The sequence below is a fragment of the Nomia melanderi genome, chromosome 13 (assembly GCF_051020985.1).
Source record: "Nomia melanderi isolate GNS246 chromosome 13, iyNomMela1, whole genome shotgun sequence".
In the NCBI taxonomy this organism is placed as follows: Eukaryota; Metazoa; Arthropoda; class Insecta; order Hymenoptera; family Halictidae; genus Nomia; species Nomia melanderi.
The window spans coordinates 9,268,157-9,287,650 of NC_135011.1; the positions used below are offsets into that span (position 1 = coordinate 9,268,157).

Sequence of the window (19,494 nt, forward strand, 5' to 3'; positions counted from 1 at the left end):
TACTTCTGTCTCGCGGACAGTTGCAATGAAAAATGCACTTAGCGGAAGGAAAATTCATTATTAGAGGGGAGATGTATAGAGTGTTACCCGTAACGCGATTTCTTACACACTTGGAGTCACTTGATAGAATATAGTTTAGAACAAGTGTTGCGAAGCATGGAGTGTACAATAGATAACAGCAAATAAAATTTTGGAAACAGTAATCTCTGTGTTAAATTACGTTTAGACTGTTTTAAAATCAAATACGACCAAAAGCTATATATTTCACATTTCCACTATTGTAAATCAAGTAATATGTTAGTAAAAATATCATGTAATATGTGTTTTGAATCCGCCTCGATGTCCTATATAATATGGTAAAAAAAATGTGTTCGAAAAAATATGTGTTCGCCGTGAAAACAAACTGTTTTCGAAATTTCTTTGACTGGCACCTATTGTTCACTCCATACCTTGCGACTATTGTAAATCTTTTTTGTCAGATGTATATTGAGGAACGCGTCGAAATTCGAGCGAAGGAAACCTGATGAATCTTTTTGAACTAGAATATTGGCGATTCTTTTGCGTAAAAAAAGGTAAGAGATTGAAGGATTTTGTTTGGTACAAAATTAAATTGAATTTGATAATTGAATTCGTAGAATTGAATATAATTCGTAACTAAAAGTCATAAATAAAGGTCTAGTGAATCTATGCTTGGCTCTGTAGTTTAATGAAATATTGTTGTATTCATTGAATGTAATTGTTTACATATTGCCAATTTTCATAACATGGCATAAAAATGTTAGAAATGCATTTTCTAAGAAATATTGAAGTTTTACAAAGAAATCTTTAATATTCTAGATTTTCAAAATTTGAGAGTGACAAAGTGATTATGGGATCTTACTGAACTCTATAACTATTTTTATAAATTAAAAATAATCATAACGAAGAACCAAAAATTCGCAAACGTCTACTTCATTATTCAAGCGAATTTGTATTTCAATTTATGCATAACGTGTCTGAATTGCCATTCAAATCCGAAAATCAAAATCCAAAAAAATACATATTCTACTCTTCATTCACAGGGTTATTTGAAATTCTTTGAACGAGATCGGTCCATGAAAAAGAGATACGTGTGAAATATGTTTTACAAAAACCTGCGTTCGATCTACATTTCATCGAATCCGACGTGCCCCCTCGGCATCAAGCCCGAAACGAGATAAATCTAAACGGCGCTTTGATACGGGCAAGAAAAAAAGAATAATCTCTGCAGGGGTGGAAAGGTAACAATAGAAACACCAATACAAAAGGAAAATACATCTGATTTACAGTGGAATATATATTCCTTTCATCATTTCCTTTGAGAAAATACATATACTTATTAGCAAACTCGTTAATTCTCGTGAGACACGATTCAGGACTTCGGTCGCCTCAGAAGTCTCGAACAGACGTTTTGCAATGAGTGGGCGGGGGGAACAGGTGGAGGTTAGGTGAAGGGTCAAGAGAATGATCCGAAAAATGATAACTTTTATTGCTACTTCCACAAGACAGACGAACGTTTTTCAGACCAAGAAACGTTATTTTTGGGAGGCCGACCGACGCTGAATTGTCGACACGCACAACAAATGTATTCCTCCTTATTTTCTCGTATGACCACTATTATACTCGAAACGTACAACAAACGAGGTCTACCTCTCGCGGTGCTTACGTATTGGAGCCTTAACCATAGAAATGTGTACTATACGCCTCTCATGTCCTCAGTCAATCCTAAAAACTAATAAGCCACAGGGGCAAAAGACGTCTCTCGCTAGGGATTTCGTTTATAATTTTAATTGGTTCAGTGTAACCGTATTGAATAATAGTAAATTAATATTGAAAATCAAATGAGAAAAGATGAAGGTTGATCAATGCGATCCGCATTCTTTTCGAGGCCCTTCTCGTGACAAAAATTAAAAGCTGCATAGATGATTTATGATTTCCTTCTCAACTGTGCTTGATAATACAACTTTGTTTGTGTTTACATTTACTGTAAAGGTTAAAGATTAATAATGGACAAATAATATTTAATTCATATTTAAGTCTAACTTAACTCTTATCATACAATATCGAGTCAGACTCGCGAGGAGTCCTATTATTAATTATTATGTTCTGAAGTGAACGTGGCTATAGATGAATTGGGAATTTTTCTTTGTTGTTTGATAAATTATTAATGACAAAGTTACTGTAGCAAGCGCAGTTATGAAGAAAGTCGTAAGACAAGGGGTTAGAACAGTGTCGGGTGAAAGATCGGAAGGCCCCTATACACGCTGAAACATGCAGCGGTGCAGGCATCACTACAAGCGATGAATTCGAGCCTTCTTTACTTTTTATTTGAATACAACATGTATCATGAAACTTTGGAAGACTCAAACCCACCACTTGGAGCGATACCTGCATCGTCGCAGGTTTCAACGGGATTGGGTGCCTTATGAAAGGTGCCGATAGTGCTTGGCAACAGACTCATGGGAAGAGAAAGACATCTTCCTCCTGTCTTGAGTGATTCAATAGTGGCTGAAGCTGAACACACGTTAACTCTAGGACTATCGAGTGTTTAATACTGAAGCTACCAGACAGGTCGAAATGACCTATTCGTGGTTCCTTCTTTTCACAATTATTACATCGCACTCCGTCGGATTCTGTTCCGTCTGCTTCCTTCGTCACTTGGCTCAGCCAATAACGTCGACTGTTCTATAGCTACTAACGCTAGCACCCTAAGTGGGAGAATCCCCTTACTCTTCTGACCTTTTAGCTGTTAGGATTGATTTAGGACGTGAGAGGAGTATAGTGCCATTATCGTTACACTGAATAGAATTTGGGGTTCCCGCGTGGTCGGGTCAGAGTTTGGAGATCATGGATCAGGGTCGGGCGATAGGCATCGACATTGGTATTCGCTTTCTCCCAAAATCCTCTTTCTCCGTATAATACGCTTTGATACAATAGTAAAACACTTATCAATGTCGTCTTTGCGTACAGTTTTCCTTACCTAGTATGTTTCTATTATTTCATTGTTATTCGGATAACGCCATTTATCCATATAACACGTGTACCCGTGAAAGCAACGTTAAAACGCAACTGAGAACGCCGACCATGTCGAGTCGCGATCGGTCGATTAGTCGATTCTAGTTTGATGGTTCGTTTACCGAGGGACCTTACTCATATCGTTATACAAATATTCGATATTCGGTTACAATTTCGCGTCTAATTACGAAGCTGAAGCGTCTTCTCACGCAGCAGACTCGTCCACGTTCGATCGATCGAATCGGTTTTATCGTTCGTCGACCGCCGCTGTTCGTTCGCGAATTGTTCGCGTACCAATTATTCACACAATGAATGGTTCTTCTGCCAGCGTTTCTGGCAACGATTTCGTTGGAAACTACAAACGTTCCGCGTACAAACGTATACGTATTAGTACAATTGAATACGATTTTTGGGTTCGCTGGGTTTAACGTCGATCGCTGCGTTTCAGCGTGTCGTCGACGAATTGGGCGAGTTCGGGATAGTTCGGTCGATTTTGCAGGGGTTTCAGCGGAATTCGCGGTTTTATTATTATTTTGTGATAATTGTGTCGTATTCAGGGTAAAGTGATTAACTGTAGTTTCTCGAATGTTCTTGAGTTTTAGCAGTAATCTATTGTTTCTATTTTCTAATTGGGCTGGGTGGAAATATTTTAGCGTTGTTAATTTGTTAGAAATAAAAATGAACTACATGATCATTGTATTCTTATATTTACACAAATGATTAACAATTGATAATAAAACATAATATTGCAAAAACAAAACATATTAGAATAAAAGATAATATTATAAAAGTGGAATTTATAAAAAGAGAGACATTGTATTGCAAAAATGAAATGTATAAAAATGAAAATTATATAACAGTGAAATTTAGAAAAATTAAAAAATAATACTATAGAAGAAAAATTTATGAAAATAAAACTTTGAATAATAGTGTAAGTTAATGTTTTTATCACGTGCCTGACATGTTGCAAGAGTAAAAATAAGATTAAAATACCAGTTTGGTGTTTTAATTACTCAATTTCATTATATTTGTCTACTTTTCGATTTCTGGAGTTAATCAATTTGACAACTGAACGACTCAATTGTCGGTGCGAGATATACGTACAGTTATTGATCTGTTTTATTTAAATAAGATAGAGATCCCTGTCAGATTTCAGTGTGTTTTAATCATTTTATTTCTCAACGCTAACCAATCTTTTCGTACGATGGAACTGTCCCGGACTCACTATATAATCTAAATGTTGAGTGTTCTTTGGAAAGCGATTCCTTGCGATTATTTTCTAAAATTTGCGCGTCTACTTGTAGCTCGCGTGTTAAACAAGCGACTCGTGTCACAGGAATGAATAATTGCACGTGTAAAAGGAACAGAAGGGAGCGTAAGAGTTCACGTTACTTCGAAGTGCGTGTACGCGAAGACTCTGGTGGCCAGTTTAATTTAAATAATATTCATTTGAATTTATTGTTGAAACTTGGATGCCCAAAAGCTTGAACGAGAGTTTTTGTTTTTAATACGTGGCACCTTTGTGACTTCCTGGTGGGCTGTACACGAAAGAAACTTATATTTCAATAATTTATAATTAAATAAAACCAGACCTAAATTGTCTATTTATTTAAGAATTTTCTTCAATTAAAATTGCATATTTATATTTTTTAATAGTATAAATACAAGTAGCTTCACGAAGACTTTAATATAGCAATTAAAAGAATTTTAATAATATAAAATTGTAACGTAGGTAAATATTAATGAAATTATTATTAAATATATTTGTAATTTTCATGTAGCAGTTTATAATTGTATGTTTCAAATATATCACGAGGTGGTAACGAATTTTTAGACAATGATTCGTACAAAGTTAAGATAGGTATATGATGTGTGTCCTTCATTGTAGAATCAGTAGAATGCAGTTCACATATGGTCAGACAAATAGAATTATCAGCGAGTAGAATAAGGCCTGTGTTTAGTCAGACAAGTGGTATAAAAGTTGTTTGCCTACTGTAAGTAGGTACAAAGAAATTTAAAGGTAAAATTGTAATTTATCTGTAGCTTCTGTTCATTTTCTTGAATACGTCTTAACAAACATTATTTAATCTCTAAATTAAAGAAATAATGTATGAGATTAAAATGTTCTTATGTATTCAATACAATAAATTAAAAAGATTGTAGTATTAGAATTATCAAAGCAAACTTGTTGAAGTACATCGTTACTTCGAATTGCGCTAAGAAACAGCGCAGTATTGGGATATACTAAAAAATTAAGTTAAAATTTTGTTTTTTTTAGTCAGGATTTTTGTGCATGAGAAATAATCAGAAACTGTATTAAATTATATTGGATTTTCAATGTAATTCTTCTAAAAATTCTCGTAAGCTATAAACCCATAAAAATTCATAGCTTAATTATTTCACACACAAAAATTAACGTGAACAAAGTTATCCTATACTGTTATGCATAAAGTTGTCACATATTGAATCGAATAAAACCAGTCAAAATTCATGTTAGAATTTTAATGCATCTTATTTCAATTCACGTTAACGTATTTATCAATAAATTAGTATTTTCAGAGCGAAACATGCATCATATAAAATATATTCTTTCATCCAATCCAGCTACAACGATCCATCATTGCATTTTAAAGTGCGAACAAATTTAATAACCCCAGATTAATCATGACATAATATGATTTACGTTCATATTTGAGTATAAAGCATCCCATCAAATAGATAAAAACACATATCAAAGTCCTATTCGCATTAAAATTACATTCTATCAATTATATTTCAAAATTCCCACGTATTATTACCCCTTCCCTTGAATTCATCACTTTCTCCGTGCATTACGAACTACACAAAATTATACTTCGCTATTCTCCATCGATTACGCAAACACAGAATCCAACCAATAAACTTATCAAACAAAAATGATTATACAGCACAATTGGGTCGTCCCATAAATAATCGATTTCTTTTATATTTATTTTATTTTAAAAAATAAAGATAAAACTGTTTTTAAAATAATTACAATGTATACATAGACAATTTAGAGATAACGAAGAGGAATATGCTTTAGATTATAAACAGCACATACTAATTTTGAAAAGTAAATGAAATATATACAACCAACATATTTACGGGATAACCTAATAAAAGAAAATCCTAAAAAGATCTAGCTCGTGAAACGAGACACGTAATACAAGTTACAAACGTATCTCGAATAGAAGCTAGAAAATCGTTTGAAAACAGCGCGTGGATTCGTATAAAAACTCGAAAAATCTAAGTTCGCGATTACGAGCAACCAAAGCGAATCGATCCGAATGATTTCGCGTAGAATGCAACAGGCAAGCGAGGCCAGATTAATCAGCTAACGAGCTTAGAAAACAATGCAATCGATAAATCACCCTTCGATCGTGAGCGGAATTACATTTCGTAATCGTGGGTACTCACAAACCAGGAATACAATCGTGTAATCAGGAATGTTACGTGGCACGCGGTGTGTTTGCATCTGTGCGCGTGTGCGTATGTGCGTGTATCGGTGTGCCCTCGATTATTAATGAATCAATTGGAAAATTATCTACATAGACGTTACGCGTTAGAAGAAATCTCATTTTCGTTTCGATGGTAAATTACGGTTGAATGTCAGCCACCATTAAGTTCCCTTTAAATGGTATTAAATAAATATATTGCTGTGTACCGTATTTCTGAAAACATTACGTTCTCGCGTCGGGAATTTTGTGCCCTTCCAAATTCCGCGTACGATGCGTATAATTCTTAATCGTCTATGTTTTTCAACGAGACGCGAACTGTCTCGTTACGAATTTAAAAATGTCAAACACAACGATCTTATGTCATCTTTGTGCAACGATTTCGTGTTTCAGACGAACGAGTGAGTCAATGTGTTGCGCGTATACAGTAGAATGTCGATTATCTTTGGAAATAAACATTGTTTTATATCAAAATTGTGAATCGATAGAAAAACATTGTTAAAATAGGTTAAACATGATATCAGTGGTTGATTTCTAACGCGAGGATATTTTTAAATAATCGGATTTGATTAAAATGTGTACATTAATTTGTGTAACAAGAGAATCTTTAAAGCAGTAAATAAATAGAGGTGAATTATTAATAAACATTAGTGTTAACTGCTTTGTGAGTTATGCAATTTAATAATAATTCGAGTAGAAAGAAAGTTTATTAAAGAATCTCACTTGTTATTGTTTGCAATGCCAAATTATACTTTTTACTTCGTAGAAAGTGGAAGAGTTTGTTGTTCACATAAATATTTCAATATTTTAGACAGTAATATACTTTTTTCGAATTAATATTATATATTATTTATATATTATATATTAATATACAACATATATTCGAAATGATAATTATTATAATATGAAATGTTTTGGTTATATATTTTTATAAATTTTTTTCTGGCAATATTCAAACAATAACAATGAACAATGAAGTGGCAACATCTTTGTATTTGAAATATAGCGATCCACGAAACTATTCAATAAAAAATAGAAAATACAAAATACTGCAGCATAAAAATATATAACAAATTGAATTTGATTGAAAACATATATACAAAATAGTTTACTTTAATCAATTTTAATTAAAGAGAGCTTTGATAGTTGATTTCCAAATGAAACAAAATAGTTATTATTCTTCTATTAATAAACACATACTTAAAAAAGCAATATTATTAATCATTGTTACAATGGCATTTTATAGTTTAAACAAACTATTGTCTCACAATTTTAACACACAGTATTTTAAACAGTGTACGTGCTTTAAATTTAAATCAACGATCATATTATTTTCCTCAGTCTCTAGTAACCACAGAAACCACAAGAATTTTATATAAGACGGGTTACGTAAGTGTAACTTCTTACACTAATATTATAGTTATTACAGAATTAATGTTACGCATTTACATAATGAGGTTGGCCAAATTAGGATAAGAACAAAAGTGTATATCAACCTTAATTGTATTCTTCCTCCAATAATTATGAATATGTCTATCACACTTATTCTTTCTCAATCCGAGTAATTTAATTTTTTATGGGAGAATTAAAATCATGGCGCAACGACTATTCTTAAAATAGGTAACATAAACGTGTTCGTTTCTAAATCTAAAATCTTCACAATTTATTACTCAACTAATTGCAATGAAATATTTTTAGTTATCCTAAACGTCAATGTTACAGATTAATAAACACATATGAATCTTTAAAATGATCATTAACATGTTGAATGTCACATGATTTTACAGAGAAAAAAACACAAAATGGAAAAGATATAATATTAAACCATTCGATTCAACTGCATTATTATTAATTATGTTCATGCTGTCTGAACGTCACCGCATTAGGTATCATTATTTACAATATACAAATCTTTTCAAATAATCATAGTTTAACTGAGTGAATTATAGTATTATATATTGTGAATTATAGTATTATATACTATATATAGATTTGGTTGGCGGTCACCGGTGACCCCCATGGCGTTCAACGTATTAGTAACAGTTTGATATAAATACAACCTTGAAATAAATTGGACAAAATATTATAATTCATTAAACTAATCTATATCCTTATGAGTCTTATACTTTGATCAATTTTCGAAATTTTGTATATAGAATTTATCTAAAGTACAGTCACATGAAAATAATTAAAATTTATGAAATATCATCTACTCATTACTATATCCGACGCTTTTGCAAATTTCGTAAACAGAATTTCCCTAAAATATAATAAAATGGGATAACTAAAATTTATAGGATATCCTCAACTGCTTACTATAAACAACACTTCTCCGAAAATTTCTCTCCAGAATGTAATACAATGAATAAGCTTATAAAACATGAAGTCATTACCATTACCATCATTTTTCCCCACAATTCACAAACAGATTCCTTCTAAAATATAGTAAAACGAGGATAATGTTTTGCTAAGAACACTAAACGTACCACGATCGGTCAAACGACCGGTTTTTGAATTTCATTTAAATGTCTGCGTTCATTTAACTTGGTATCAATTCCTATATTGTTCGATTAATCAATTTTTTCTCCTCCTTTTGTTTTTGTTTCCGCTAAGAAATTTTATCATCTAACTTGTTTACCTTTATTTTATAACCAATTAATTATCTAGTCACGATAAGAATAGATACATACATAGTGCCAGTACATTTAGCGTTAAAACTTATGAAATCTCGTTGACTTGTTACGATAACCGACGTTCTACTGTTTCATTTAATGAATCGATGAAAGTCGTTGAACTCCATTGTGCCGAATCGTTCTGCGTATTCCAAATTGTTCAAACGGTAAACATCCCCCGGTTCCGCCTAACTACCGAACTCTTGTGTTCAACCTCTTCAGGGACGAACTTTTTAAAGTGAAATGAAAATTGGAAAAATAATAAATATACACAAAAAAATAATGTCCACATACGAGTATGTGGCTGTTGAGTGTTAGTGGTCAATTATAAATGAAAAGATTTCATGCATCCAAGGCATACCGGTTCTTTACATTTTCTACAAATATATCGAGTCGTAGACAATTTTTGTCGTGATATTACGGAGGATTTTGAAATTAGTATCGTATATCCAACGAGCTATTTTTTTATCGTTGAGAGATTCTGTAGTGAATAGTTCTGGAACAAATTTGAATCTGTTTTTTCACTTGGAATAATTTTAATTTAAAAAAGCTAAACATATGTACCAGTGTCCTTGAAGAGGTCAATTCATTAATTTCCAACGCGTGCTGATTTATTGCGCCTCCTCGTTCACCCCGACTCGCCGTGCAAACAAGAAATAAACGTATAAAACGCGTACCAGCGGCCAGTCGGAAGGAAACACAGGAAACATTGAGTACTTCGAGGCTGGTATCCGATTTACACGTTTATTCGTCGCTGAAAACGATATCATAGGAACGGCGAACATGGCCGTTCATGGTTCAGGTAATCGATCTAGTTTTTAGGTTATGTAAGAGATCGTCGGCCATGTTGAAAGGTCGATGGACACCAGCGTGATGATTAATTAGTCAGATCGTTAATTCTCCAAAAATGATAACTTTGTTATCTAGTTGTGTCTTCATGGAAATCACCCTTGTCAGGATTTACAATATTGGAACAATTTTATAAGTTGAAATATCTTCGTTTTTTCGTTTGAATATGGAAACAGTATTGTGTTTCGCAGGCAATATTTACACGCATCAAATTTATTTGGCTTATTAGAACCTGTTGTAAACGTAATATAGATAATTAAGGAAACATTTTTTTCCAGTTTTAATTGGAGTCATTTCAATTGATTTAAATGAGGAAATATACTTATTGTGAAAATTGTATAAGGTTTATCGTAGGAAATATTTACCTAATGAAATTTTGGGATAAGAAATTCGATTGGAAATTAAGTAACAATGTTTAGCTAAATTCTTGATGATTTCTTGTATCTAGAATCAACAATTAAAAAATATTCTTCTTTCATCATTAGTCGTGAATGTGTGAGTAATATTGAAGAGTAGATTCTTATTCAATTTTCAATAGAATTCCTTATTCAATTATTATACTAGATCAATTTTCCCTACGATGAACCCTCTATGATTTTCACTTAACGAAGTAACAAAAATTATATAAGAAATATAGAAAGAGTTCGATTATATAATAAATTAGTATAAAAGATATTATCTGTAATACAAAGATCATAAATGGCAAATATATATAGGTATTACTAACTACATGATATTCATGACTCCTAACCCAAATCATAGAATAAAGTTATTAAATAAAAGAATTAGTATTTGTTCAGATGGTGTTCATAACTTTAATAAAACCGTATATTAATACGGCAATTTTGTCGTAAATGTAAAACGAAATTGATTCTCTGAAATTATAATAGAATATAAATACCATGGTTTGAAATTATTCATAAATTGAAATCTTACTTTTCATTTTATGATTCATACAATTCTTGTCTAAATCTATTTCAACATGGAACTCCACACGTGGACACCATTGTTTTACGAACCTTGGGAATGTATTCCGTTCAGCTTGGTAATTAAGAAACATCTTACCAGTGAATACATTCAAAAATTATCAGTGTTCTATATATGAACAAGAATTAAAAGCTTACTATCACATCAATACCAAATATAGGTTGACTGAAACTGATATAAGTCCATTTTTGGAAAAATTGAGGTAATGATAATTTTAGTGAGATATAGATATCCTCTTTTTCTGCTTATAATCACGGAATCGATGATTTACGATATCCTCATAAATTAATCAAAAGAAGGTTAACTCTAAAGTACTATCGCAAAAATGTTTTCTTTAAAAGTGAAGCTAGTCCATTTGTAGCTAAAAATTCGTTTATTTTCTGCAACAATTTTATAAATCATTACTGCATAATAAAATTTAACAAGCTCACGATTTTATAAACATTACCGCAATTGATTAACATTTGCCAATGGTTTTAAATTGTTTCAAACGCAAACTCTCAACACTAGAACCACAGTACCAATTAGAATGACTGATTTCGATATTTTGATTTATTATTATCGATATCTTAAAAGCATTGAATTTTCAAAATGATCTTGAAGATAGATAGTTTCACTTAAATAGTGTAACTATAACGAATATCCGAATAAATTTAAAATAATCTTTTGTTGCAATTTTTATAGGGATTACATATTAGTCGTATTAAATTTTCCAGTGTTAAACATCTCGATCCATGAAAAAATGGACTTATACCATTATAGAAATGGCTCATGCATGAAGTACAGGTACGTTTACTGTTAACCGCAGACGTCGTTTTCAAATATTCAGGATTAACGATTACAGTCCAGGATTATTTGGTAACAGCACTACAATGACACTATATCTTCCGATAAGTAGGAATGATCCAATAATACTGAAACGATCGAATGCTAAAACCGACTGCACTCAAGTAATGAGATTCAACCTAACGCCAAATGTTTGTTGCGTGCACGAGCTAATAATGGTGCTTTACTGAGGCTAATAAGCTATTACGAATTTGAACAGATGAATAATTATTGTACACCGGTGACCGACTTAATAAAGAACAATTACATAAGTGTATTTCTGTACACTCACTAACGCAATCATCGTTTCAACGAATTCAAAGAATCATTTGACGAGAACAGTGCAAAATACATTCTACATTTTATTATAATCTTGTCTGTGTTTATTTCTTACATTCTATATATTGCTAAATTATTCAATAGTTTTATATTCTGCAGCAGTATGACACTGATAATTAGACTGCGGGCTTTTATGAATTTATTCAATAATTTGAAAATGCAAAATTGCATAGAATGCACAGAATTTGAAAATATATATAAAATGTCTAATTGTAGTGGTTTTTATGATGTTCATTGCGAAAATGAATCTTTTTTTGTAAGTCTGTTATTCTAGTTGTATTATTAGACATTTTTATTTGCGTAAAGATTCGCTGTCTATTGATAACGTTTTTGGAACGTTTTTAATGAACAGAATTATACGATGCAAAATTGTCTCAGGAGGTTATATATTTTGTGCTGACCGAGATAATCGGAATACTCTCCCAAAGGTCAACGATCTATTTTAGAATCACTCTGTACACCTGTGTATGAAAATAATTGTCAAATAGTATTCGTCGTAAGTTATATTACGCGCACTGCTGTTAAAAAAGTGGCTTGGCGAACTAAGCATCACGCGGAGAACAGTCAACCTGTTTTATCAATTATGTTTTTCTACATGTTACGGTTTATTTAATAAATTCGTTTAGTATTAACAATTGCCGGCTAATATTAATAACAACCATCTCTCTGGGTCAATGTAATTAATAATGCGTAATAATTACATTCACTGGTGAATATGAATAATTAGCAGTGAAGGCTGGTGAATTTAATAAAAAATATGTTTTGTGATATTTCTGACTTTCTTATTTATTATTAAAACGTACACACAAACTTCGAAATTCCCCAATAACATATCAATATTAAATTATAAATATTTAACTTATAAATATTCATATTTCCTAAAGAAATTTAATTTTCGCGCTAAAGACAGAACATTTAGGTAATTAAACGAAATTAAGGTAAAGAAAATCAATTTTCAGTTAATTTATTCTTTGAAGAATAAATTGACACTGTTTTTTCATTGTTTCTTAAAATATTTACTTCGCTCTTAGCAAGCGTCGAGTTAATGTATTGAAAATTGTTACATTTACGTTGATAATTGCGAATGATTAATAATCACCAGTTCATGCAGCAAACTCATCTAAATTATCCACATTAACCTTTTTATTATTATTAACATTATCCGGTTATGATTAATATAAATCGGTTAATCACTCGAACCGTAACATATATACACGTACATATTTACGAGAACGTTAGAAAGGTCCTAACAGTGCCATTGTTATTCATTGTAAAGAGTATTTAATGGTAACACGCGAAATACAAAAATATCTGGGACGCTCAGCGACATTATTCACGAGTATTCGAGGTCGCATGAGTAATATCGTTGACAGCGTTTATTCGCAATATTTGAAATATCAAAATAGCTCGAGATCTACTACTGATAATATTGTTGCCAAAGTTCGAAGTATCAAGATGATCGACAATCTTACCTAAGTTATTCACAATCTTATCGATTATTACTTAAAACACTGGTGTACTTTTTATGATCGGCGTTTGTACAGAGCGGCTTGAACGCCGGGCCAAAGAATTCAAAGCTATATGATACAGCTTGAAATATGCACAAAACCCTTTAGTTAATATAAGTCGATAGACCTGTGCCGTTTTCGTAATTTATCGTTTTCTATTCGGAATATACAAGAATAAGGATTATATTTATAATACAAATGTATCGCAATACTCAAACCCTTTCCCCTTTCTCTTTATAAATATAAAAATTATGCTTAAGGTTATATATAATACATATATATGTATATTTATATATATATATATAGATCGTATATACAATATAATTTATAATATAATCTTTATATGGTAAAGAGGCTTTATGTATAAATGATTACACAGTTACAAATGTAACTAATAATTTGGAACAGAGTCAGTCATCTGTTCGAGGACTTCGAGGATATACCCCGCTACTCAATAACAATTCAAGATTTCGTAAATCATCATATTATTTCAATGAACAATAGTCAATAATGGTCACCGTGTAACGAAATTGTTTAAATGTCGAAAATCCCATTTACCAAATAGTCATTCAACGATTTCATAATTACAAAAACTTTAATCGTTAATTGTGCTTCTTATTCAATAGAAAATTTCACCCTTACAAAAAGTGGTAATCGAAACTATACTTATTTTCAGGTATAGTTAAAAAGTAATCGAATATTTTTTAAAAATCGATTGATAGTAAGCTTCACGCGGATTTTAGTTTTACCAAAAATTCTATTCAGACCGAAATTAATTACCAACTTATGATCACAGGAAAACTAGTTCACTACAGTGTTCTCTATTTTTCCTTCAACAAAAATGCAACAAGCAATATTTTCACCCTATGTTACATAGTGGGGGAAACGACCTTGAACAGCAGATTAAATCTAATCCACAGGTCAACAACTACAATTTACACAAACGAACGTTCGAATTACACGTGATAAAATAAACTGCATATATTCACGCGAGTCCATGTCAACAATGAAGATGTCCGTTAATGAAGAAATTAATCAAAACTGCTATATCCTTCGAATTCCCTCTCGCTATCCCAAAAACGTGCAAAACTCGCAGTCTCGAGCTACCATTAGAGAGCAACGCTCTCGTTTTATGTATCACGGCCCTTGTATATTAACTAAACCATTTTTGTCGATTATCTCGAGTATCATAGATCTCCAATTTTTCGGACCTTATGCTCGCGGCGCTCTGTACAAACCGGTATCAATTATAGTATATATCGGCGGACAATGCGAGGGCCTTTCCAACAGTGTTTTCATATATTCGTCATTCTTCGACTGTGTGCGCAGGAAAAGTGTATCTCGCGTATAGGGTAAATCAGCGAGATGGCCCATTTTTTTTAATCAACTGTTACATCATAAATATCATTAACCCTTTGCACTCAAGAAGCAACTACTAGTTGTTTCGTTTGTTTCAACGCAAAATTATAAATAATATGAATAATATATTAATAATAATATAATTTATAATATGAGCAATAGAGTATACATGTTAAAATTCAATATTAAATTTTTTACAAGGTGTCAACATATAAAGCATAGAAATAAGATAGCTCTGATTCTTAATTTATGCAAGATTCTTCTTTACGTTAGTTGAAAATAGTATTAAGGTTCTTTTATTAGAATACAATGAATGTCTATAGTGAAAAATCTTGTTGAGTTCAAAGAGTTAATGCCCAGCAGAAAAAAATACACTTATGAAAGGTAGATGCATATGAGAAGAGCAGTTACCCCTTTGCACTCTGTAGACCGCTCAATCGCCACTCGATTTAATACAGCAAGATAAAGTTTGATGTTTGATATTTAGTTTTGTATAATGCGGTAATACGTGAAATATTAGGATAACAGCTTTGTTCTATTGTTTACGTGTGATTTCTCGTTAACCCTTTGCCCTATTTCTTTCTTAACCATAATCAATCCAACTACTTTGTCATTAATAATTTATCAAACCAAAACGAGAAAAAATCTAGATATATTCTATGTTTACATTTGCTCTAAAGTATAATAATGAATAAGAGACGAATAATGTTTAATTCAAATTCAAAATAATCGAGTGATGCGTAAATTCACTTTGAAATCTCCAGCGAGCCTGGCACGATATTATAAAGGATTAAGATAGTTACAAAAAATGTCCATGTTTTACATAAACAGCGTTAAGTGTTTTCAAACAAAAAACTGTCAGAGCGCAAAGGGTTAAATATGCCTCTGTGCAAGATTCAATATACCACCAAAAACAATTGAAAATACAATAGGACTCCCTATAATACGATAAAAAATTCTGCGTTATAATTTTTTCAACTTCTTCCTTTGTTTGTATTATTTTCGTATATCGTAAGACTAACTATTTCCATAGTTATTTTCTAATAAATTTTTCATCGCGTTATACGGGGTCTTACTGTATAGATCAGGTGTGTCCAACTTTTTAGCTTTCCTGGATCTGATTGGATGGAGACCAGTCATCATGCGCCGCACATAAATTAACAGCATGTTTAACTTGCATTTGTAGTATTGTTAATGGCTCTTTTAGTCGCAATGTCATAAAATTTGTCAGCTTATAATTTTTCGTTAGGCCGCATTCACAACCGTCTTAGGCCGCTGGTTGGACAAGCCTGATATAGCTACACATGATCCTCGATTTACGTGGACTGTTTTTACACGATAAATTAGAACACTATTCGCGCGGTAATTTTCACTCGAAATCTGAATTTAGCAGCACATAAAATGTACTTTTCATCCGTAAAACATCATTATTATTATCATCTCTTTCATTCCTGTATATGAAATAAATATATCTCCAAAACTACCAGCTTTTCTTTCCAACATTTTCTTTTCTCTTGCACCGACAGACTCTGTTTACGCGATTATCGTTCGCGCAAAACGAATCCACGTAGAACGGATTTTCGCGTAAATTGCGGTGTATTTGAGAATCAAAATGAGACCGGGCCATCTCACCAGAAATTACCCTACGGTGAACGAGCGAAGAACAATCCGTTCGGCGCCGATGTGGAAATCCAATGAGACGCGAGGCTTTCCGCGCTGAGACAACGAATTAAGAATTGGAGGTAACGGCGGTGTATATAATTACAACATCGCAACGATATATAATATATATGTATACATACTTACATACAGTTAGTTACATATTTACATAGAGACAGCAGATAGACGTTTAGTTCCGTACAATGTACATATATGTATATTTATATGTATATTTATATATATGTATATTTATATGTGTATATATGTATATGTATATATATATATATGCTATATATAAACATTACAATCTTATGCGATCATACATCGGTTTAACCTTAAATGCTTAGTCACGTTTAATAGTGCGTATACAGTCGCTTCATCGAGATTCTCTATAATATTCCTCAACGTGGGCCCTCCGTTATTACAATTTATTTCGTCGTGTGACCGCCGTGTTTCCTCGTTTATGTTCCTTTTTTCTCCTTTCTTCTCCTTCCTCCTTTTTTTGTCTCTTTTGTTTGTTTCTTTGTGTACGTATTTTCGTTATAACCCTAAACAATTATCCTTATCCTAACAAACGTCACGCGAAACATCATCCGCCGGCATCGTTTTGAGCCACAATAGATATGAATAAAGTTGCATTCCCATGACCTGACCGATTACGTTTTACGCGTGCACATGTGCTTCGCATGTTTCGTTTACATCTAGAATCCTGTCGTCGCCACGTATAAAAACCTTACGAAAATAGTTGCTCTATCATAAAACCCCGCAGCTTCTTACAACGTTACCATTTTCTATCATCGTTTGTATCGTTTGTTTTTTCCTGTTTTCTTTTTCCTCGTTTCTTTTTTCTTCTTTTTTTTTTGTCCGTTTATTTTGTTTTTACAAAGGATCAGAGTGACGATCGTTCACTTGTCCTGTGAGTCGCAGAAGCGAGTCTCCGTTCGGGATACAGTTTTAACACGTTGAATGGCAGATGGTCTTTTTAGGTTTTTCCCTCTGGTGCTTTGGAGTTTTCGCGAAATGAAGTATTCGTTGTGATAAAGTGTAATATATAACGCTACAATGAAACAAGTGGGCAAATTTCAGTAATATTCTACTGTCTTTAAGGATGAAAGAAATTTGTGTAAACGGTGGCCCGGGAATTCTTCTTTCCTTAAAGTGTAAACAATTTTCGTTTGCATTGAAAATTCCGGAATAGCTACTACATGTAGAATTTAATACACTTTCATCATTTCCTTTGTTAGAAATGAATATTATATAAAGAAATAAGTATAAACATGTAATGTGTAAAAATAAATAACTCTGTTGTTAACAATTAAAAGTAATGATATAGAAGAAATTAATATTTAGTTATTTTTTTTAACAGATTTTAAGCATTCCTATAATATATCTTCGAACAGAAGAATTTTCGGATGTACGTAAACTTTTTCTCATTCTTAGGAATAATACAGTATGTTGCCAAAAGCCATCTACTTCAGTACCACCCAATAGAAGAAATATGTACTAGAGTTGCATTATCATTCTTCACACATTTATCCTGCTATTACCGTTTTACGTTACATCATTGATAACAGTAAAATATTTACAAACAGTTGTTTTTTTAACCTTTCGCGGACGAAGATTCTTTGAAATGTACAAAACCTTCAGCAGATGAAGCAACATAATTATCAATTGCTTAAATAATAGAAAAAAGGAAACTACATACTGATCTCTTGTTGTTCGAGTAATTAAATCGTTTATTTGCGACTTAGTCTTCTAAATATGAAAATTTCATTCACCGAAATGTCAACATTCATCTGCAAAGGGTTAATACTTTCTACTGAAAATAATGAGTTAATTTTTGGACTTTCACGACGTCAGAAAATCAACTGCCTGTCACTGGAGACCGTCACCGACATTCAACATGTTAAACACCGTTCGTTGCGCAAGGATGCGTTTACACTGTACAGCAAACTTAATGAGGAACTCATCAAATTAATTGTTCTATGTTCATTACGAAGGCGATTAGAACAAAGAAACATCACGTATCGACATTGAATCTATAGTCGTCCTTTTAGACTCAATACACAGTATCATTTAGGTGTCGATTCAATCAAATCTCCTTAACACTTAACATGAACTGAAATTATAATCTTTTCCATTAACTTTAATTGAACTCATTCGACAGATTTGATTAAAAGCTGTGTTTTATAAAAGTAAGAAAGGTTTTTATTGAAATGCAAATATTTCAATTCAAGACTTACCGAATAACAAAGAGAAAAAGTAAACAAAATGAATGGCAATGCGAAAATTGCTTATTCATTGAAAACAATGGACAAGGAAAGAATTTTGAGCGCACCAATTGTGTGTATGGGTCCTTACTCGCTGCTTCAACACAATCGTTTCGATAATAAAACAATGAAATATATTTCTACGTTTCTCTCATCGACGCTCTCGTTGAGTATCGCAGCTGTAAACGCACCCTAAGGTCAGGATTACACGAGCGTTTAATAAGATTGACATGTAATCTTTATAAAAATGGTAACAATAAATGTAATTCGGTTTCTTTCAATATTCATTATAATATTTACGTGAAATTACTTAGTTTTGAAGTCATTTAGGATATTTAATTACATATCAATAACAGTGAAAAAAGAGAACTAAAACTAGTCACTTTTGTGAATGAAACTTTCAAAATCAATATATAACTATACTTTTGTAGAGTGCATAACTCGAATTATAATATCAAGTACCGTCAGTTGTTGGAAACCTGACACTCGTGACGTCATAGGGGCGGATACAGTCGCT

The 19,494-nt window shown here is 32.2% G+C and overlaps 1 long non-coding RNA gene across 1 annotated transcript in view; it reads left to right on the forward strand.

The window, feature by feature from the left end:
• LOC143175254 (uncharacterized) overlaps positions 1 to 19,494 on the forward strand; it is a 42,528-nt gene that overhangs the window by 5,700 nt on the left and 17,334 nt on the right. The window lies entirely within an intron of this gene.